Source organism: Protopterus annectens, chromosome 6.part1 (genome assembly GCF_019279795.1).
Source record: "Protopterus annectens isolate FY-2018-M chromosome 6.part1, PAN1.0, whole genome shotgun sequence".
Lineage (NCBI taxonomy): Eukaryota > Metazoa > Chordata > Ceratodontiformes > Protopteridae > Protopterus > Protopterus annectens.
Window position 1 is genome coordinate 466,355,330 of NC_056738.1, and position 19,699 is coordinate 466,375,028.

Here is a 19,699-nt window from a genome sequence, read left to right on the forward strand (position 1 = left end):
TCATCCTAGAAGCCATCTACAAAAAATGTATAAAAATAAATGGAAATGGTTTTCTTTTTGGGCTCAGCAGAAAGACTTTAATCCTTTCACCGCTGTACTTCCTATTATTTTTAAAGTTTCTTGCATCTATTTTCAAAATGGTGAGAGTTTCTCCACCATCAAAGTTCAGCTGGCAGCCATCTCTAACTACTACATCTGAGACCAGGCTTCCTCTTTAGCCTCGTCCATGTTATGTAAAGCTTTAATTGGTTACTTTTTTTCTTGGACAACTGATTAAGGATCCTGCTCCATTCTGGGGTCTTACTATTTTATTAGTTTAGTACAATGACCATTTGAGTCCTTTGCTAAAACAGATTTAAATTTCTTTCTTGGAAAACGGTCTTTTTTTTCTGGCTATAACTTCAGTGAGGGGAACCTCTGAACTCCAGTCTACTCAACACCACCTTATTTGGTTTTCTGTAGCTAGATGTTCATTGTGTTTCACTGTTGCAGTCATTACAATTGGGTTATCCTGCTGGCAGGCTACACGCAGTCGGCCCGAGTTCCAAAGTCTAGGTCCAACGTCTGTTGCTGTCACCTCCTCCTTGACGTCAGTGCGCCAGGGGTATAAAAGATGCAGCCAACACAGATTTCTGCTTCAGTCTTTCTTGCCATGCGGTGCCCGAAGCAAAAGCAGTTTGCAAGTGCTGGTCTGCCGGCTCCTGAGATTTTCATATTTGAATTTCATATCCGAAGTCTTCATTAAAGCTAAGTAACCCGTTGGGGAAACTTTTTTCTTGCTCCAGACCGATGTCAGAAAAAGTTGATTGTATTTCTTGTGGGAAGCATATAGCTCATAAGGATTTTCATTCTTACTGTATTCCTTGCCTAGGCCCTGACCACGACGTTGCTAGTTGTCGGTTTTGTGCTAGTTTTAACCAACTCACTATTAAGCGTCGGTACGACTTTGCATTTCATTACTTTGGCAGAAGATTCAATTATATAATGCTGTCGGAACAGCTGACTACTGGAGTTTATAAAAAGCGCAAGGAAAAGGACAGGTATCCGAGGTCCAAAACCGACGAGGCTTCTGTTAGGCCTGTCGCCGGTTCTGAGTGAGGCGCTTTCGCTGCCCCTGACGCCTGCTACCTCAGAGCCACAGGCTGCTTCCAACTCCCACAGGGAGGCGACTAGGCCACTGGAAACTCAAGGTATTGGACACTCGGAAACTATTCCCTCAGATGGGTCCAGAGCCGCTGAGCAGGCATCGGCTTCTGAGGCTGTTTTCAGATCTACACAGTTGTATGTAAAACCAACTTCAGCTTCAAAGGCAAAGACTAAAGCAGCTCTAAAGACAAAGAAACAAGTACAGCATTCTCCTGGACAGACCTCCATGCCTAAAAAACAGATGCTTAAAATGGCTGAAGACCTAATTACTTTGATCAGGGGTTCTCATCCCCCTCCTGATAAGAGGCCTAGGCAAGAGATAGAATATGAATCTTCAGATCAGGTTTCCATTTCCTCTGATTCCTCTTCTGTTCAGGAAATTTCCCTTCCTCCCTGTGAGGATTCTGATGCTAAAGAATCTATCCCTTCAGCTTCTCCTCCTGAGGATTATTCTTTTGGGGAGACCCTGCATACTATGAGGGAGCATTTCCACTGGGATAGCCAAGATTACTTAGAATCCAAGAAAAGGCTCAGAGACTTCCTTATATTACCTCAGCACAGGCCCCTTTGCTGTTACTCCTGTTTTAGAAATTGTAGATGTATTTCCAGAGTCCAGTCTGTCTCCTGACACTCTACCACCAGCTCCTGCTAAGCCAGACAGGTACAGGTTCCTGATAAATAAATTACTTTACAAAAACCCTGCTGCTGACCAAGAAACTATTTCTCAGGGTCCCAAGTGGGTCAAGGCTTCTACTGCAAAAAACCCTATCCCCTCTGATAGGGATTCAAGGGCCCTGGATAGATGGGGGAAAAAGATTTATACTTCTGCTACCTTGGCTGTAAGAGCTTTAAATTGTCAGTTTCATATGCTTAAATATTAGCAATATCTTATGTCACTGCTTAAACAGAAAATGTTGGCAAATTCAGAATGTGCAGAAAACAAAGAAATGCAGGATTTATTGCATGCAGTTGAATAAGTGGGGAAAGCATACTTTGTAATGTGGTTTTGATTCTCGAGGCCTCCTGCAGGGCCGCAGTTACATGTTCTGTCATTAGGAGGCATGCTTTGTTAAAAGAACAGAATCTGCCCGATCATGTTAAAGCAAAACTATTAGATGCTCCATTACAACATGATACCTTGTTTGGTGTTAAAGCAGAAGAAGTGTTGAAGAAAATGGAGGACAAAGCTAAATCTATGCAAACAGTGAAGGATTTCTTACAGGTACAGCCTCCCAGATTTATCAGGAACTGGCCTACAAAGAATTTGTCCTTTCTAGTGTCAGGCCACAAAGAGGCAGATACAGACGCCCCAGAGGCAGATCACAGCCCCAAGGCTCATACAGGCCTAAACAATGGCGTACTTCCACCTCCAAGAGTGGAGAGGAAAAAATCACATCCATACAGGAAACCGTCTCAATGACTTCCTGCTGCCAGCACCAAGCACTTATCTTCTGGCAGCTCCTTTGGGGGGAAAACTAGCACTTTTTTCACAAAATTGGCACATTATCACCCAGGACAAATGGGTCTTAAATATCGTATCTCAAGGCTACAGGTTTCACTTTCACACCCTGCCAAGCCCAAACGGTATGCCAGACCTGCCACGCAATCAGTGGGCAGAGGCACAAAAACAAGTTTTATCTCATGGACATGAGAGCCATTCAGCAAGTACCACAGCAACAGCAGGGACAAGGATTTTACTCAAGGCTATTCTTGGTACCCAGAAAGGACAAAGCCTGGAGACCATTACTGGGACCTGTCTATCCTAAACACATACCTGGATATTCCAAAATTCAAAATGTTAACTCTACAGCAGCTTCTGCCCATGCTGGGCAAGAAAGCTTGGCTTGTGACTTTAGACCTAAAAGAGGCATACCTGCATGTCCCAGTCAGACAATCATGCAGAAGATGCCTCAGATTTATAGCTGGCTCAATGGACTACCAAATCTCTGCACTGCCCTTTGGCTTATCTACTGCGCCCAGGGTCTTCACAAAATGCCTGGCACCAGTAATTGCATTTTGCAGACAGAGGACTACAAATATATCCTTACTTGGAAGACTGCCTTATTCAAGCAGAGAACAAGGACATCCTACTACAGCATCTGGCGTTTGTAAAAAGATTACTAACAGGTCTAGGGTACACAGTAAATGAAACGAAATCAAAACTCGTACCCTCTCGAGATAATATTCCTGGGTGCAAGCTTAAATACAATTGCCCAGATGGCTTATCTCATGCCAGACAAACACAGACAACTGACTACTTATTTCAACATGTTGGCAACAAAAACCCAGATGTTAAGTTGTCAATCTCGCCTTCATTCTTGCTTGATGGGTTCGGAGCCGATCCTCGGCTCCGACTCGGCACTTGCTAAGCTCGAGAGTCACTTTTACCAGCTCGAGGCAGCCCCATATCCCATGATGCAAGGCGGTAAGTACCCAGATCTCGTTTGCCGCTTCGCTGATGAGGTCCTCCTTTTACCAGCTCCTGGTAAGTGAATTATTTCTTTACTATTTTAGCCCCTTTTTTCTAAAAAACCTTAAATTATTAGTTTTAACTTAATTTTAATTCCTTTCTGACAGAATTTTTCCCTGTCTCCTCTAAACTTTTAGTCAGACTAAAACCCATCCCATCCCTCCCCTGTTAGGGTGTGTGTGTGTGTCTGTTAGTGATACCTTTTGGTATATCTATTTTTATTTCTTGGACTGGTGTGTGTGTGTGTGTTTTACACCATGTCTAAAGATAGGGTCTCAGGCTTTAAGAAGTGTGACTCGTGCTGTCAGAAGATGTCTCTGACAGACGGTCACACTTCTTGCCTGTACTGTCTGGGGCCTCTTCACCTGCAGGACTCCTGTGCTATATGTCATTCTTTTAGCCAGAGAGTCCTGCAGGAAAGAAGAAATAAACTGATTTTGAGGGGCCTTCTTAAGCCGGAGGGCTCTCCTGCTAAGTCGGCCCCATCTAAGACTTCTAAGTCTTCCAAGGCCCAGGCTTCTGTGTCCAAGCCTGTGGCCTCGGCTCCGACTCATTCAGAGTCGAGATCGCTCGGCTGGAGCCGATTCTGGGTTACCTAACCTTCGGCACCGATGACTATCGGTGCCGACTCTGGTTCGACCACCGTGTCGGCTCCGATCGGTTCCGACCACCATGTGGCCCAGGCATCGGTGTCGGCTCGATCGGCTCAGACACCCTTACATTTATGGCGTATCGGCTCGGCTGGAGCCAATACATCGAAGCTACCTGTCGGTGCCGATAAGTTGTCGGCTCCGACAGTTTCAGTAGTTTCATCGGCTCCGATGGTTCCTTCGAGGAAGAGGTCTAGGTCCCCTTCCTTGGAGCCGATACTTTCGGCTCGCCGCTCTCTCTCGGAGCGGAGCCATCGGAGCCGATCTTCAAGGTCATCCAGGCTTTCTGACCATGATTTGGAGAGAGTGGTCAGTAGACTACTAAAGTCACAGGCTCTGGCCCAAATGCTACATAGTCCGTCTCAGCAGACGACTATTAGTCCACACCCCATTGTAGTTCCTCCTTCGACTCTACCCCAGAGTTTGGAGTTGGAGTCTTTGGGAATAGTTTCTGCTACAGCTGAGGGACAGATACCCCCTTCTGCTCCTTCAGCCTCTACTCATCTCCTCTTCGAGACCTTCCTTAGAGGGATTCGGTGGCCGGGCTTCCCTGGTCTCCTCCGAGTGGCATCGGACCCTTGTCTGACCCCGCTCTTCCCCTTGGAGCCTCGGCCTTGGTGAGTTCGGCTCCGACATCTGCCTCGGAGCCTTCCTTTTCGGTGGGTCCTGGAGTTCCTAGCTCTTCGGAGCGGGTTCTCTCGGACCTCCCTGGGAGGGGAGCCTTTGAGGTGATGAAGAGTGTGCTGGCCTCTGGACTAAGCCAGCAGTCTGTTCCCTTAGCTCCTCCCTCTATAGTGCCTGTTGACATCTCTGCCACTTCTCTTGCTCCCGGACCCAGAGATCCTCCGCCTCAGGTTTCCCCACTGGGAATATCCCCCTCTTCTGAGGATTCTCCTGACTTGGGTGATCCTCCGCGGAAGAGGACTTGTAAGAGGAAACACGTAGACTCCCCCGAGTCTATCACTTCGGATACTGACTTAGATGAGTCAGAGGGATCCCCAAGATCCCCCTCTGAGGATGTCTCCTTCTCAGACATCCTAGAACTCCTTAGACAGAGGGGAAACTGGCCCGCCAGCAATCCCTCTGAGGATGAGTCAGTATACCTGGAGGCGTTTGGATCTCGGCCCTCCACCTCCTGGGTGTCTCCGCCTTTCGACCCCCTTATGCAGGTTATTGCTCGAAAGGCGTGGACTGCTCCTGACTCTGTAGAGCCTGTCCCTAGGAGGCCTTCTAAATTTATTACTACAGCAAATGCCCAGACTTCCCCGTCGGACAAGCAATTCCTTACAAAAGGTGTCCCCGCTGATGCCATGGTGGTGGCGGCTGCCACCAAGAAGGAACTTGCAGATCCTTCCGTACCTGTCCATCCTCCTAATAAGGACTCTAGGACCATGGATAGATATGGTAAGCAGATGTTTTCTTCAGCGACCTTTGCTATGCGTTCGCTGAACTATCTTTGTCACTTCACCAGACTCCAAAGGGATATCCTTAAGGAACTAGGTGAAGTTGTGCAGGATCCTACAGCTGCGGGGGCTCAGGAAAAAATTGCTTCGCAGCTAGGAACCCTTAACTCCATTGCAAACTCCTCCATGCGGCTTATATCATATGCTGCTGATGGAGGCTTAGTAGGGCCGCAGGTACAGGTGTGGCTCTTAGACGCCAAGCCTGGATGCGACTATGTAATTTTGCAGATCCCTTTAAGGCGTCCTTCACAAACTCTCCCTTTGATGGGTCAGCTCTGTTTGGCCCTCAAGTGAAGGAAACTTTGACCAGGTGTGAGCAGAACGGCAAAACTCTTTCTGCCGTAGGAGTCCATTTTTCCACCCCTTCTAGACCTTATCCCAAAGGACAGAAGGGTGGCAAAATGTGGTTCCTCAAATCCCAAGGAGTCACGCCGGATTCACGTGGTCAGTTTACCCCTAGAGGCAGAGGGGGTAACAACAACAGACGCCGCTCTAGAGGCAGAGGGGGTCCACAAAACCAGGGAAACAGAGAGTCTCTCTCTGACAAGCCTTTTAAGCATCCCTGAGATGTTGCCCGGCTGTCCCTCCTTGGAGGCAGTCGGGGGAAGACTATCACTGTACCCAGAAGCCTGGCGTTCTCTCACTCAAAACAGATGGGTACAGTCGATAATATCCGAGGGTTACAAAATTCCTTTCGAGGAAAGTCCTTTCTATCCCTCAAATTCCCTTCCAGACGTACCACCCGGTCTAAGGGAAATTGCAGAGTTGGAAGTCTCAAAATTACTGCAAAAAAGAGCCATTCAGCCAGTTATAACAGACCATTCAGAGCCCGGAATCTACTCCAAGGTTCTTTTTGGTCCCCAAAAAGACGGGAGACTGGAGACCAATATTGGATCTCAGCAGACTCAACAAGTCTGTGAGGAAGACAAGATTCCGAATGGTCACTCTTCAGTCGATTCTGCCCTTCTTGCAGAAGGACAACTGGATGTGCTCAATAGATCTTCAGGATGCATGCTATCACATAAAAATTCACAGACGCTCCAGGAGATTTCTCCGCTTCGGCTGGGGTCCAGTCATTTCCAGTTCAGAGCCCTGCCCTTTGGTCTCACCACAGCCCCCAGAGTGTTCACCAAATGCATGGCAGTGGTCAAGGCTCACCTGAGACGTCAAGGATTCCAGGTGTTTCCGTATCTCGACGACTGGCTCCTGTCAGCCACCACCAGGCATCAGCTTGTTCAAGCCAGGGATTACACAATAAATCTTTGTTCTCATTTGGGCATCTCGATCAACTTCGAAAAGTCATCCTTATTGCCCTGCCAGTCTATTATTTTCATAGGCGCAAACTTAAACACTGTTCGGATGTCAGCTACCCTTACAGACCAAAGAGTTTCAGACATTCAAAGTCATGTCAGGATCATTCTAGCCAACAAGAAGGTACAGGCCAGAATGGTTCTAAAAGTATTAGGTCTCATGGCTGCGGCCATTACTCTTCTTCCCTGGCTCGCTTCTACATGCGCCTTCTTCAGTGGATGTTGTTCACTCAGTGGTCTTACCAACAACTTCCAATGCGTCACCAAATTCTGGTGACACAGATTTGCAAAAATCATTTTGCTTGGTGGATCACTTCTCCCCAGATTCACCAAGGCAGACACTTTGTACCCCCATCCCCGGTAGCCACTGTCACCACGGATGCCTCCCTGATCCGGTGGGGGGGGGGGCATTATCAGGGCAGGATGGTTCATGGGACGTGGCAACCGTTCGAGTACCACCTGCACATAAATGTCCTAGAGATGAGAGCAGTGCTTTTATCGTTGCAAGCCCTCAACGACTCTCTTCCTGTAGGGACGATTGCAGTCCACACAGACAACATGTCTGTAGTTTGGTATATCAACAAACAGGGCAGAACCAAGTCCTACCCCTTGTGTCGAGAAGCGCTCAGACTGTGGCAATGGGCGATCTCCTCTCATCAGTTTCTGGTAGCAACGCACATCCCTGGGAAAACCAACATTTTAGCGGACAGATTGAGCAGAGCTATTCTCATGCCTCACGAGCGGTCTCTCAAGCAATCTATAGTGGAGGAGATTTTTCTGGAATGGGGTCGCCCATGTTGCGATCTTTTTGCTACTCCCCAAAACAGCAAATGCCCAGACTTCTTCTCTCTCTTCCCTCTGTCAGGCCATCCCCCCAGAGACGCTCTGACCCAGGATTGGCCCCAGGGACTTCTTTATGCCTTTCCTCCTTTTCCTCTAATCCCTCAGGTTATCCAGAAAGCTACCGTTTTGAGAGCCAAAATGATTCTCATTGCTCCTTATTGGCCTCGACAAATTTGGTTTCCGTTCCTCCATAGTCACCTTTTGGTGCAGCCATGGCATCTGGACCCAGTGCCAGATCTTCTGGTTCACCAATCCGGTCAGCTGCACCGGTCTATTCCTTCTCTCAACCTCTCAGCATGGTTGCTCCACTTCCTTCCTTAGCCAGGCTTCCTTTGATCTCTAACCCTGTTAGAGACATCATAGTAGTTTCTTTAAAATCCTCTACCAGGAGGATTTATACAAGCAAATGGAAGCGTTTCTCTTATTGGGCTAAAGCCAAGAATATCGATCCCTTCACTGCCCCAGTTCAGGCAGTTTTGGACTTCTTAGCGGAGATTTTTCATGCAGGCTCCTCTTCTTCCACAGTTAGAGTTCAACTGGCTGCTATCTCGAACTTTCATGTCGGGATCGCAGATCACAATATCATGTCCCATAGGCTTTGTAAAGCCTTCTTGAAAGGAATTTTCCTGCTAAAGCCTCCAATCAGGAATCCTCCTCCTCAATGGGATCTAAATTTAGTGCTGACATCCTTGATTCTTCCCCTTCGAGCCAGCTGTTTCTTGCTCCCTAAAATTTCTTTCTTGGAAAACATTATTCCTAGTAGCTATTACATCGGCCAGGAGGGTGTCTGAACTTCAAGCTCTTTCGGTTCGACCCCTATTTGGTCTTTCACAAGGACAGAGTATCATTGAGAACTAATCCGACCTTTTTGCCTAAGGTCGCCTCAAAACTAATTTGAATCAATCCATTGAACTCCCTGTATTTTTCCAAACTATTCAAACAGATCGAACAAAATTACATTATCTTGATGTCCACCGCCAACTCAGATATTATTTGGACAGAACTAAACAATTCAGGAAATCCGATCAACTCTTTGTTTCCTATGCAGATAACAGGAAAGGCCTTCCTGTTTCTAAAGTGACCTTATCTAGATGGCTGTCTTCTGTCATCTCTGAAATTTATCTGCTCATGGGAAAACAGCTGTGCTCAAAACCTAAAGCACATTCAACTAGGAGCTTGGCTACTTCTACAGCCTTTCAAGCTAGACTTCCTTTAGACACTTTGTGCAGCGGCCACTTGGGCCACTCCTCATACTTTTGTTTCCCATTACAAATTGGACTTGGCCTCCAGGGACAGAGCCAGTTTTGGCTCTACAGTCCTCAAGAGTCTGTTCCGTTGAGCCACCCAGGATAGAGGTGCTAGGGACGCGGTCCCATCAAGCAAGAATGAAGGCGAGATGTACCTACCATAACGTTCCATGTTAGTTGTCTTCTCTCGCCTTCTTTCTTGCGACCCTCCCTCCTTCCCCCAGGCCTGGACAGACCTTTCTACAAGAGATTGTTATGCTGAAGACCATTCAGAACTGGTCCTTCTTTCATCCTGTAGGCTTTCTTTCTTCCTTTGGGAAGTATTTATGCTTGGTGCTATTGCCCTTTGTCATCAAACGAGATCTGGGTACTTACCGCCTTGCATCATGGGATATGGGGCTGCCTCGAGCTGGTAAAAGTGACTCTCGAGCTTAGCAAGTGCCGAGTCAGAGCCGAGTATCGGCTCCGAACCCATCAAGCAAGAAAGAAGGCGAGAGAAGACAACTAACATGGAACGTTATGGTAGGTACATAACTTCTTATTATCTGCAAGAAAAATTCTGCAGGCTTTGGGCTTCATGGCATCCTGCATACTACTAATTCCATATGCAAGACTGCATATGAGGAAACTTCAATGGTATCAAAAAAGTGTTTAGACTTGACGTTGCCACAGTCTGGAAACAGTTACCCTCATTCCATGCCTGCAACAGGAATTTCGATGGTGGGCAAAAGCCTGCCACCTCAACACGGGACAGCCATTCACCTTACCCACAGCCAGGCAGACATTGACAACAGATGCATCAGATTATGCCTGGGGGGGCCCATATGGCAGGAAGATGTATTCAGGGCACATGGTCCGCAAGTCAGATGCATCTACATATCAATCAAAAAGAGATGCTAGCTGTACAGAATGCCCGGGCAGCCTTCAAGGATATACTTCTTCCAGGACAACTACTGATAAAGACGGACAATACTACAGTCACGTGGTGCATAAACAAGCAGGGGGGCATGCATTCCTACCCCCTCTGCAGACTAGCCATGAACTTGTGGGACAAAGCATTGACTTACCAAGTACATCTGCAAGCACAATTCCTGCCAGGAAGGATAAATACTCTGGCAGACGAACTAAACAGAAACATAATGGATCCCCACGAGTGGAAATTGGATCCACAAGTCTTCAGCATGATAACAAGGAACTGGGGGTGCCCGGACATAGACCTATTTGTCTCCCCTCACAACTGCCAACTACAGAGATATTATGCACAAGAACTTATCACAAACAAGAATATCCAGTCCACGGTAAGGTAATACGACAGACCACCAAGCCAAATAGCGTATACTCGTTTATTATCCGCTTTCGTAACAAACTTCCTCAGAATGAACACATATGAAACAACTTCCTCCTTATATAGTACAACAAGATCAGGTGATTAATTAAATAATTAAACAATAAAATAATATAACAAAATATTAAAAATTCAAAAATCACTAAAAAACTGATCATTTGTCTAAAAATACAAAAAACATCTATTTGCCTCTATTATGTAAAGACAAAATGAGAATTAATTGTCCCCCCAGCCTTATTGACATTTAATCTACGTTGTTTTAAAAAACATTTAATGTTGGTAGTTTCGTTTAGCCCGGGGGAAGTGTCAGATTTTAGTTTGATTTGCCAGTATGTTTTTCTTTGCAGAAGGTAATTTTTAAAATCACCTTCCCTCATGTCCTTACGACCGACTTCTAGTATGGAAAATAAGAATTTATTGAAAGATGAACAAACCAGTGAATGCTTAAAAAGGGCATTCTTTTCTTCTTTAGATTTTATAGAATATAGGTGTTCCCTAATGCGGATTTTTAATTCCCTGGTCGTCATCCCTACATAGAACTCCGTGCATGAGGAACATAAGGCGATATAAATAACTCCACTGGTACAGCAGTTCACATACCCTGGGACCTCCAGGGTCCGGTTGAAGGTACTAACTGAAATGTAGAGGCCGGTGGAAATAAAACGACAGACGTTACATTGGTTACAACTGAACATACCCTTCTTGTGAGAGACAAAATTAGAAATACCTCCCTGTGGATTTTCCAAAATCCTTTTTAAATTATAACTATTTTTTTGAACAAATGTAGGTTTTTCCCCCAATGTGTAAAAAATTTCCTTATTTCCTTTGATGATCTTCCAATTCTTGTTTAAAATGTTTTGGATGTTTCTACAATCAGAACTCATCTCCAGGGAGCATATTAAATTAACGTTTGTTTCCTTTACAGCCTGATGCTTATTTAGAAGACAAACTTCATCAAGTTTTAAATTTAACAATGGGGAATATTTATCGTCCCTTTTGGACCGAATGTCCGCACTGGTACGGACTAAAATGGCTTCCTCATAACCCCGGTTAGTAAATAGAGAAATAATAAAGCCAAATTCCCTAGACAAATCTGCATCCTTGGAAGTCATTGGGTATATTGTTGGAAGTCCTCTGGGTATATTGTTTTTGACAGAATTTGGGTGCCCACTCCTATAGTGCAGGTACCCGTTGTTAAATGTAGCCTTCCGAAAAATGCGACTATGTATTCTGTTTTCCTCGAAATCCCATTTAAGGGTGACATCCAGAAAATTGACATCCAACCCTTGGGTCCCAATAGTAAATTTTAAATAATCTAAAAAGAAATTAGTATCAGCATGAAACTTACTAACAGTGGAAATATCCCCGTCGATGATGAAAAATAAATCGTCCATAAACCGACAGAAGAAAGAAATATATTTTTCAGCCAGGATGGGAAGAAATTGTTTCTCCCACCATGACATAACCAAATTGGCGAAAGCTGGGGCCGCTGAGGAACCCATAGCGACCCCCCTCTTCTGCCTATAGTATGTTTTCTCAAAAAGAAAAAAATTATTTTCTAAAATGATTTCTAACAACCTACAAATGAGAGAAATCTTATTAGAGAAATTAGGACAACTTATGGTTAAAAAGTTCCTGATTGCTTCCACCCCTTCATGATGGGGAATACAGGTAAAAAGGGAAACAACATCAAGTGTGAACATGACCTGTACTTGAGGGTCAAAACCATGAGTAATAAAAAAATGATTAATTCATTTGAGAAAATGCCATGAATCCCAAACGAAAGAAGGCTGTTCAGAAACCACCGGACCTAAAACTGCATCGAGAAACAAGGCCACTCCTTCAGTAGCTGAATGAGGGGCCGACACTATTGGTCTGAATGGGGGATTTGAAGCCGATTTGTGGACCTTAGGGATCCCAAAAAGTACCCCTATCCTAGGATGGTCGTTAATACAAAAATCGTACAATTCAAAACTTATTTCCCCATTCATAAGTGCATCATAAATATATGACTGAATTAAACGATAACATCGTTTGATTTGGAACAATGGAACTATTTCGTATTCTTCCTGATTGTTTAACATTTCTAGAATACCATTTACATAGGATTCCTTCATTCGTCATTGCCTGTAAATTTTTAATAGCCACTGTCTCCCTGTTTGTTAAATTACTAAAAAAATTATTAAAATCATGTCTCAACAAATGATCCACATCCTGGATACATGTTTCCTCAAAAACCTTTAGGGTGTGGTGCAATTTGGGACAATATAAAGAAGGTTTAACAAAAGTACGCTCAGTTGTAGACACATCATGCAATAGATAATACAAGTTCAACTTTCGAGAATATTTCTTGATGTCAATAACAGTCCTAACATAATTGGCCCTTGCTTTTGGGACAAAGTTAAGCCCCAATATCGCCTTATGTTCCTCATGCACGGCGTTCTATGTAGGGATGACGACCAGGGAATTAAAAATCCGCATTAGGGAACACCTATATTCTATAAAATCTAAAGAAGAAAAGTGCCCTTTTTAAGCATTCACTGGTTTGTTCATCTTTCAATAAATTCTTATTTTCCATACTAGAAGTCGGTCGTAAGGACATGAGGGAAGGTGATTTTAAAAATTACCTTCTGCAAAGAGAAACATACTGGCAAATCAAACTAAAATCTGACACTTCCCCCGGGCTAAACGAAACTACCAACATTAAATGTTTTTTAAAACAATGTAGATTAAATGTCAATAAGGCTGGGGGGACAATTAATTCTCATTTTGTCTTTACATAATAGAGGCAAATAGATGTTTTTTGTATTTTTAGACAAATGATCAGTTTTTTAGTGATTTTTGAATTTTTAATATTTTGTTATATTATTTTATTGTTTAATTATTTAATTAATCATCTGATCTTGTTGTAATATATAAGGAGGAAGTTGTTTCATATGTGTTCATTCTGAGGAAGTTTGTTACGAAAGCGGATAATAAACGAGTATACGCTATTTGGCTTGGTGGTCTGTCGTATTACCTTACCGTGGACTGGATATTTTTGTTTTGGATTTAGTTTTGGATTTATCACAAACAAGCATGGAAAGTAGGTGCTCTAGCTTTCAGCTGGAAAAACCTAACAGTATATGCCTTTCCTCCTGTGCCTCTCCTCCCCAAGGTACTCCTCAAGGTCAGACAAGAGAGGCCAAAAATGATACTGATTGCCCCAGACTGGCCCCGCCAGCACTGGTACCCAATCCTAAAGAGCTTGTCTCAATGCCCAGCTTGGACAGTACCTCAAATTCCTCACTTATTGACCCATCAAGACCGTATGATACTGCACAGCCAACTCAGGACCTTAAACCTGGCAGCATGGCGAATAATTTAGCTATTCAAGACTCATCTCTCTCTAAAGCAGTGATGGATGTTATTTTGGAGGCCTGGAGGCCTTGCACCAGAAAATCTTATGCAGAAAAATGGAAGAGGTTCTGTGCTTGGAACCAGGCACCAAGGTACTTGACACGACCATTCCAAATATTCCTCAGGTTTTGCAATACTTAACTGAGATGCTGGATAAAGGCCTTTCTTTTTCATCAATTATAATTCATACCTCTGCCATTTCAGCTCATTACAATACAGACTCACCTATGTTTTCACATCCATTACTAAGGCAGTACCTCAGAGGGGCCAAAAACATAAGACCCCCAAGGAGAGCACCAATATCTGCATGGGACCTCCAACTATATCTTGTAAAAACTCACACTGCCTACATTTGAGCCAACGTCTGCAGCTGATATAAAATTCTTATCCTGGAAAACAGCCCTGCTCCTAGCAATTACCTCCGCTAGACGAGTCTCAGAGTTACAGGCACTCATGGCTGTGGAACCTTTTATTTTCCATCCTGACAGGGTTTCTCTAAGGACAAACCCTACATTTATGCCTAAGGTAGTGTCCACTGTGGCCCTTAACCAAACAATTAATTTGACTACATTTTATCCAAACTCACAGAATAAGGGTGAGAGACTTCTGCATTCTTTGGACCTTCACAGGCAGCTACGCTTCTACTTGGACAGAACCAAAGTTTTCAGAAAGAAGGAACAACTTCTAGTAGCATATGCTGCAGGATCACAAGGAAAGCCCATCTCAAAACAGACTATTTAAAAGTGGATAGGCCACTGCATTCGTTTCTGCTGTTCACATCATGGCAAATTAGTGCCTAAGGGCATTAAGCCACATTCAACCAGAGCAGCAGCCACTTCAGCAGCCTTCCTCAGAGGAGTACCAACCAAAGACATCTTAGAGGCTGCAACTTGGAGTTCAGTGCATACTTTTACAAAGCACTATCACTTACCCCTCTACTCTTAAGTCGAGGGCAGGCTTTGCCACTGCAGTTCTGCAGGGCCTGATGGCCTCTCCTAATCCTTTTTAGCTCCAGCCTCCCAACCTTAGCTTTGGGATTCAACCCAATTGTAATGACTGCAACAGTGAAACAAGAACATAGTACAGTTGTGTACCTACCATGAATGTAGATGTTTGAGTGTATTCACTGTTGCAGTCCAGGTTACCCTCCCACCATCCCCCCTTTTTTACCTAGCTGGGACTTATCTGTACTTCTCTATTCTATACACCCTATGTGGTGCATTTGCTTGTAGATGAAGGAAAAGTTGATTTTTGTATATGCATGCTTATTGGCATAATTTAGCCTACCATTTTAGGGTCACCTGACATCTGGGGCAAGAAAAAGTGAAGAAAATGGCATCAGCTGCATCTTTTATACCCCTGGCACACTGATGTCAGGGAGGACGCGACGGCAACCAACACCGGACCTAGACTTTGGAACTCGGACAGACTGCGGGTAGCCTACCAGCAGGATAACCTAATTGTAATGACTGCAACAGTGAATACACTCGAACATCTACATTTATGGTAGGTACAAAACTGTACTTTTCCATGCATGCTAACCTTTTCTTTTTACCTAAGGTTGCCTGTGAAGCAAGCATTAATCAAGTGATGAACTTAACTTTTTTCTTTCTTAAATTTGACAGTAAAGATAATGCATGCTTCATCTTTTAGATGTGCATAGGCAACTTCATTTGTATCTTCATAGGACTAAAGAATTTAGAAAATCTGCCAATTGTTTCCTTTTCCAGTAACAAACTAGGATCACCCATCTCAAAAACTGCATTGGCCAAATGTATAACAAATTGCATTTCTTATGTTTACTCTTCTAGAGGTTTAACTTTTCCAAGACAACTAAGGACAGGCTCTAATAGGTCACTCTACTAGGTCAATAGTTGTCAGCTGTTTTTTGGGCCAGATGTTTGTGCCGCTGCCACGTGGTGTAATGCTCATACCTTTATTGCTTATTACAAGTTTGATATCTCCAGAAACAGAGCTGCATTCGGTTCTGCGATTTTCAGGAACATCCTTCCATGAAGGCCACCCAAGATTACCATAGCTGGGGACTCTGTACCATTCATTGAGGAACAAATGAAAACAACAACATGAAATATAAAAGTTCTGTACTCACCACAACAATGCGTCTGTGTTGTCCATTTTCATTCTTCCTCAACTTCCCCCTGACCTGTCTTTGGGAGAGATCTGATGGATTTTTGTTGCTAGGAACCACAGATGTTCGTGTTTCACTGTTGCAGTCATCACAATTGGGTTATCTTGCCAGGGATAGCCCTCAGTTGGCCTCAATACCAGAGGCTTAGTCTTTCTGCTTCAGTTGCTTGTTGCTTCAGGACTGACGTCAGGATGTCAGGGGTATAAAAACAAGCAGCCAACACCATTGCATCAGTTTTTCTTGCAGAGGAGCCCGAAGCAGAAGCAGTTCCCACGAGTGCCGGTCGGCTGCTACCTGAGTTTTCGTTTCCAAATTTGAGTCATCCTGAAATCTTCTAAAGCTAAGTATCCCATTGAGGATCCTTTTTTCTTGCTCTAACTGATGTCAGAAAAAGTTAATAATTGTCTCGCCTGTGGAAAGCAAATACCACAGATTTCCATTCTTACTGTGTCACCTGCTTGGGCCCAGACCACGAAGTCCCTTGCTTTTGGTTTTGTGCTTTAACACCTGAACTATTCATCAGCGGGCCCTTATTGTAGCTGAATACTTTTGTTCTCGATCTCCGTATTCTGAAATGGCTTAGGTAAGCCATCCGACTACCAATCTTCTGAAAAAACTTAAGGATAAAGACAGAGACAGACCGCACAGGTCCAAAACTGCCGACGAAACTTCCATTAAGCTAATCACCAGTTTGCTGATACTCAGTGAGGCGCTTTCGCAGCCCCTGATGCCCACATGGATGGATTCACAGGTCGCTACTGAGACCCGTTTGGAGTCCGGTATGCCACGAGACTCTTTGACTACGGAACCTGCGGATGTCTACCTTGGATGGGTCCGGAGCCGCTGTGCAGGCACTGGCTTCTGTGGAAGATGTTCTTCGTGTTTCACTGTTGCAGTCATTACATTTGGGTAATCTGCTGGCAGGTTGCCCTCAATCGGCCTGAATAACAAAGTCTTGGGTCCTGCGTCGGTTGTCTGCTCTTCCATGACGTCAGGTTGTCGGGGGTATAAAACATGCAGCCGACGCCATTTTATTCTGTGCCCGAAGCAGAAGCAGTTCGCAAGTGCTGGTTGGCCGACTCCTGAAATTTTTGCATTAGAGTTTCAGAACCAAAGTCTTCAACTAAAGCTTAAGTACCCCATTGGGAAACTTTTTCTTGCTCCTTACCGATGTCAGTAAAAGTTAATTGCATTACTTGTGGGAAGCAAATACCTCATAAGGATTTTCATTTGTACTGTATTCCTTGCCTATGCCCAGATCATAGCATTACTTGTGGAAAGCAAATACCTCATAAGGATTTTCATTTGTACTGTATTCCTTGCCTAGGCCCAGATCATAACATGCCTTGCTGTCAAGTTTTGTGCTAGATTTAACAAACGCACTATTGTTTTTCTGTTGGCTTTTTCCTGGTAAGGGGTTGCCACAGTGGAACTCTGGTCCGCTAATGATTGTTAGTAGATTTTTACGAAATGCCGAGGTGCCAGCTCGACGCCCAGCCTTCAACAAAAGCACGCCCAATTACGCACGCATGTCTTTCGAACACTACCCAACCTCTGGGAGGACATGCAGACTCCACACAGAAGGCATTCCCAAGCCACGCAGAGAATCAAACGGGAGAACCTCTTGCTGTGAGGTAACAACTCTACCGCTGTACCAACGCACTATTAAGCGTCAATATATTTTTGCTTCAGAATATTTTGGATCCAGATTTAGTTACCCTGAAATATTGTTGGTTAGCAATCCAACTACCGGAGTTCACAAAAAACGTATGGAAAAAGATATAGACAGACCGTCGCGGTCCAAAACCGACGAAGCTTCTCCTAAGCCAGTCGCTGGTTTGCAGTGAGGTGCTTTCGCAGCCCTTGATACCCGCTACTTTTGAGTCACAGGCCTATACAGAGACCCATGTGAAGTCTGGTATGCAGTGAGGTTTATTGACCCTGCGGATGTCTCTCCCTTGGATGGGTCTGGAGCCGCTGAGCGGGCATGGGCTTCTGAGGGTGTTTTCAGACCTCAACATTTTTATATAAAACTGACTCCAGCTTCAAAAACAAGATCAAAAACATCTAAGTCTAAAAAAATGACACATGACCCCCCCCCCTACTCAGGCCTCTATGCCTAAAAAACAGATGATCAAAATGGCTGAGTACTTAATTACCTTGATCAGGGGTCCCCCCCCCCCTGCTAAGAGGTCTAGGCAAGACACTGATTATGAGTCTTCAGATCAGGTTTCCATTTCTTCTGATTCCTCTTCTAATCAGAAGTTTCCTATACCATCCTATGAGGATTCAGATGCAGAAGAATCCATCCCATCTGCATTTCCTCCTGAGGATTATTCTTTTGGAGAAACCTTGAAATACTTTAAGGGAACATTTTCATCGGGAGACTCAGGATTTCTCTGAATCAAAAAAGAGGCTTAGGGATTTCCTCCTTCTGCAGCATAGGCCTTTGGCTATACCTCCTGTATTAGACATTGTTGATGTGTTTTCGGAATCAAACATGGCTCCTGATTCCCTACCTCCGGCTCCTAGTAAGCCAGACAGATATTACAGGGTTCCTGACTCCCACAAATTTCTATTCAAAAATCCTGCTGCTGATCCTGAGACTGTCTCGCAGGGTCCCAAAGGTGTAAAGGCCTCTACAGCCAAAAATCCTACCCCCTCTGATAGAGATTCCAGGGTGCTGGATAGATGGGGAAAGAAGGTTTATACATCTGCAGCCTTGGCAATTAGGGCCTTAAACTGCCAGTTTCATATGCTTAAATATCAACCGCATGTTATGGGCTTATTGAAACAGAAAATGATTTCTGATTGTGTGGAAAGTAAAGAATTACAGAAATTATTGCATTCATCAGAACAGGTTGGAAAGCATACTTTGCAATGTGGTTTTGATTCCTTGGAGGCCTCTTGCAGGGCTGCACTTACTGGATCTGTGATTAGAAGGCATGCCTGGCTCGAGGAGAAAAATCTGCCTGATCATGTTAAAGCTAAATTGTTTGATGCCCCCTTGCAGCATGATACTCTGTTTGGTAGCCCCCTTGGGGGGGGGGGATTAGCACTTCATGCTCAAAACTGGCAATTAATACCCAGGACAAGTGGGTATTAAACATAGTATCCCAGGGGTACAGATTTAATTTCCATACTTTGCCAATTCCAAACCATTGGCCAGATCTGCCACAAAATCAATGGGCAGAGGCTCAGAAACAAGTTATGTCCCTCATGGATATGGGGGCTATTCAGCCAGTACCAGAAAAGGAAAAAGGACGTTTTTATTAAAGAGTTTTCCTGGTACCCAGAAAAGACCATGTCTGGCGTCCAATACTGGACTTATCGATTTTGAACACGTTCCTGGACATTCCAAAATTCAAAATGCTGACCTTACAACAGCTACTGCCTATGCTGGGCAGAAATGCTTGGCTAGTTACTCTAGACTTAAGAGGCATACCTGCATATCTCGATAAGGGAATCGTGCAGAAAATACCTTCACTTCAAAGCAAGTTTTTTGCATTACCAATTCTCTGCACTGCCCCTTGGCTTATCCACTGCACCCAGGGTCTTTGCAAAGTGCCTGGCACCAGTAATTGCATTCTGCAGACAAGCATACAAATTTATCCTTATCTGGACAACTGTCTCATTCAAGCATAGGACAAGAACATTCTTCAACATCTGGCATTCGT

General features: G+C 44.4%; 1 protein-coding gene across 1 annotated transcript in view; it reads left to right on the plus strand.

Annotated features, from left to right (window-relative positions):
* Window positions 1-19,699, plus strand: part of LOC122805627 (ras-related protein Rab-1B) — a gene marked incomplete in the record, with an annotated part of 407,618 nt that overhangs the window by 270,364 nt on the left and 117,555 nt on the right.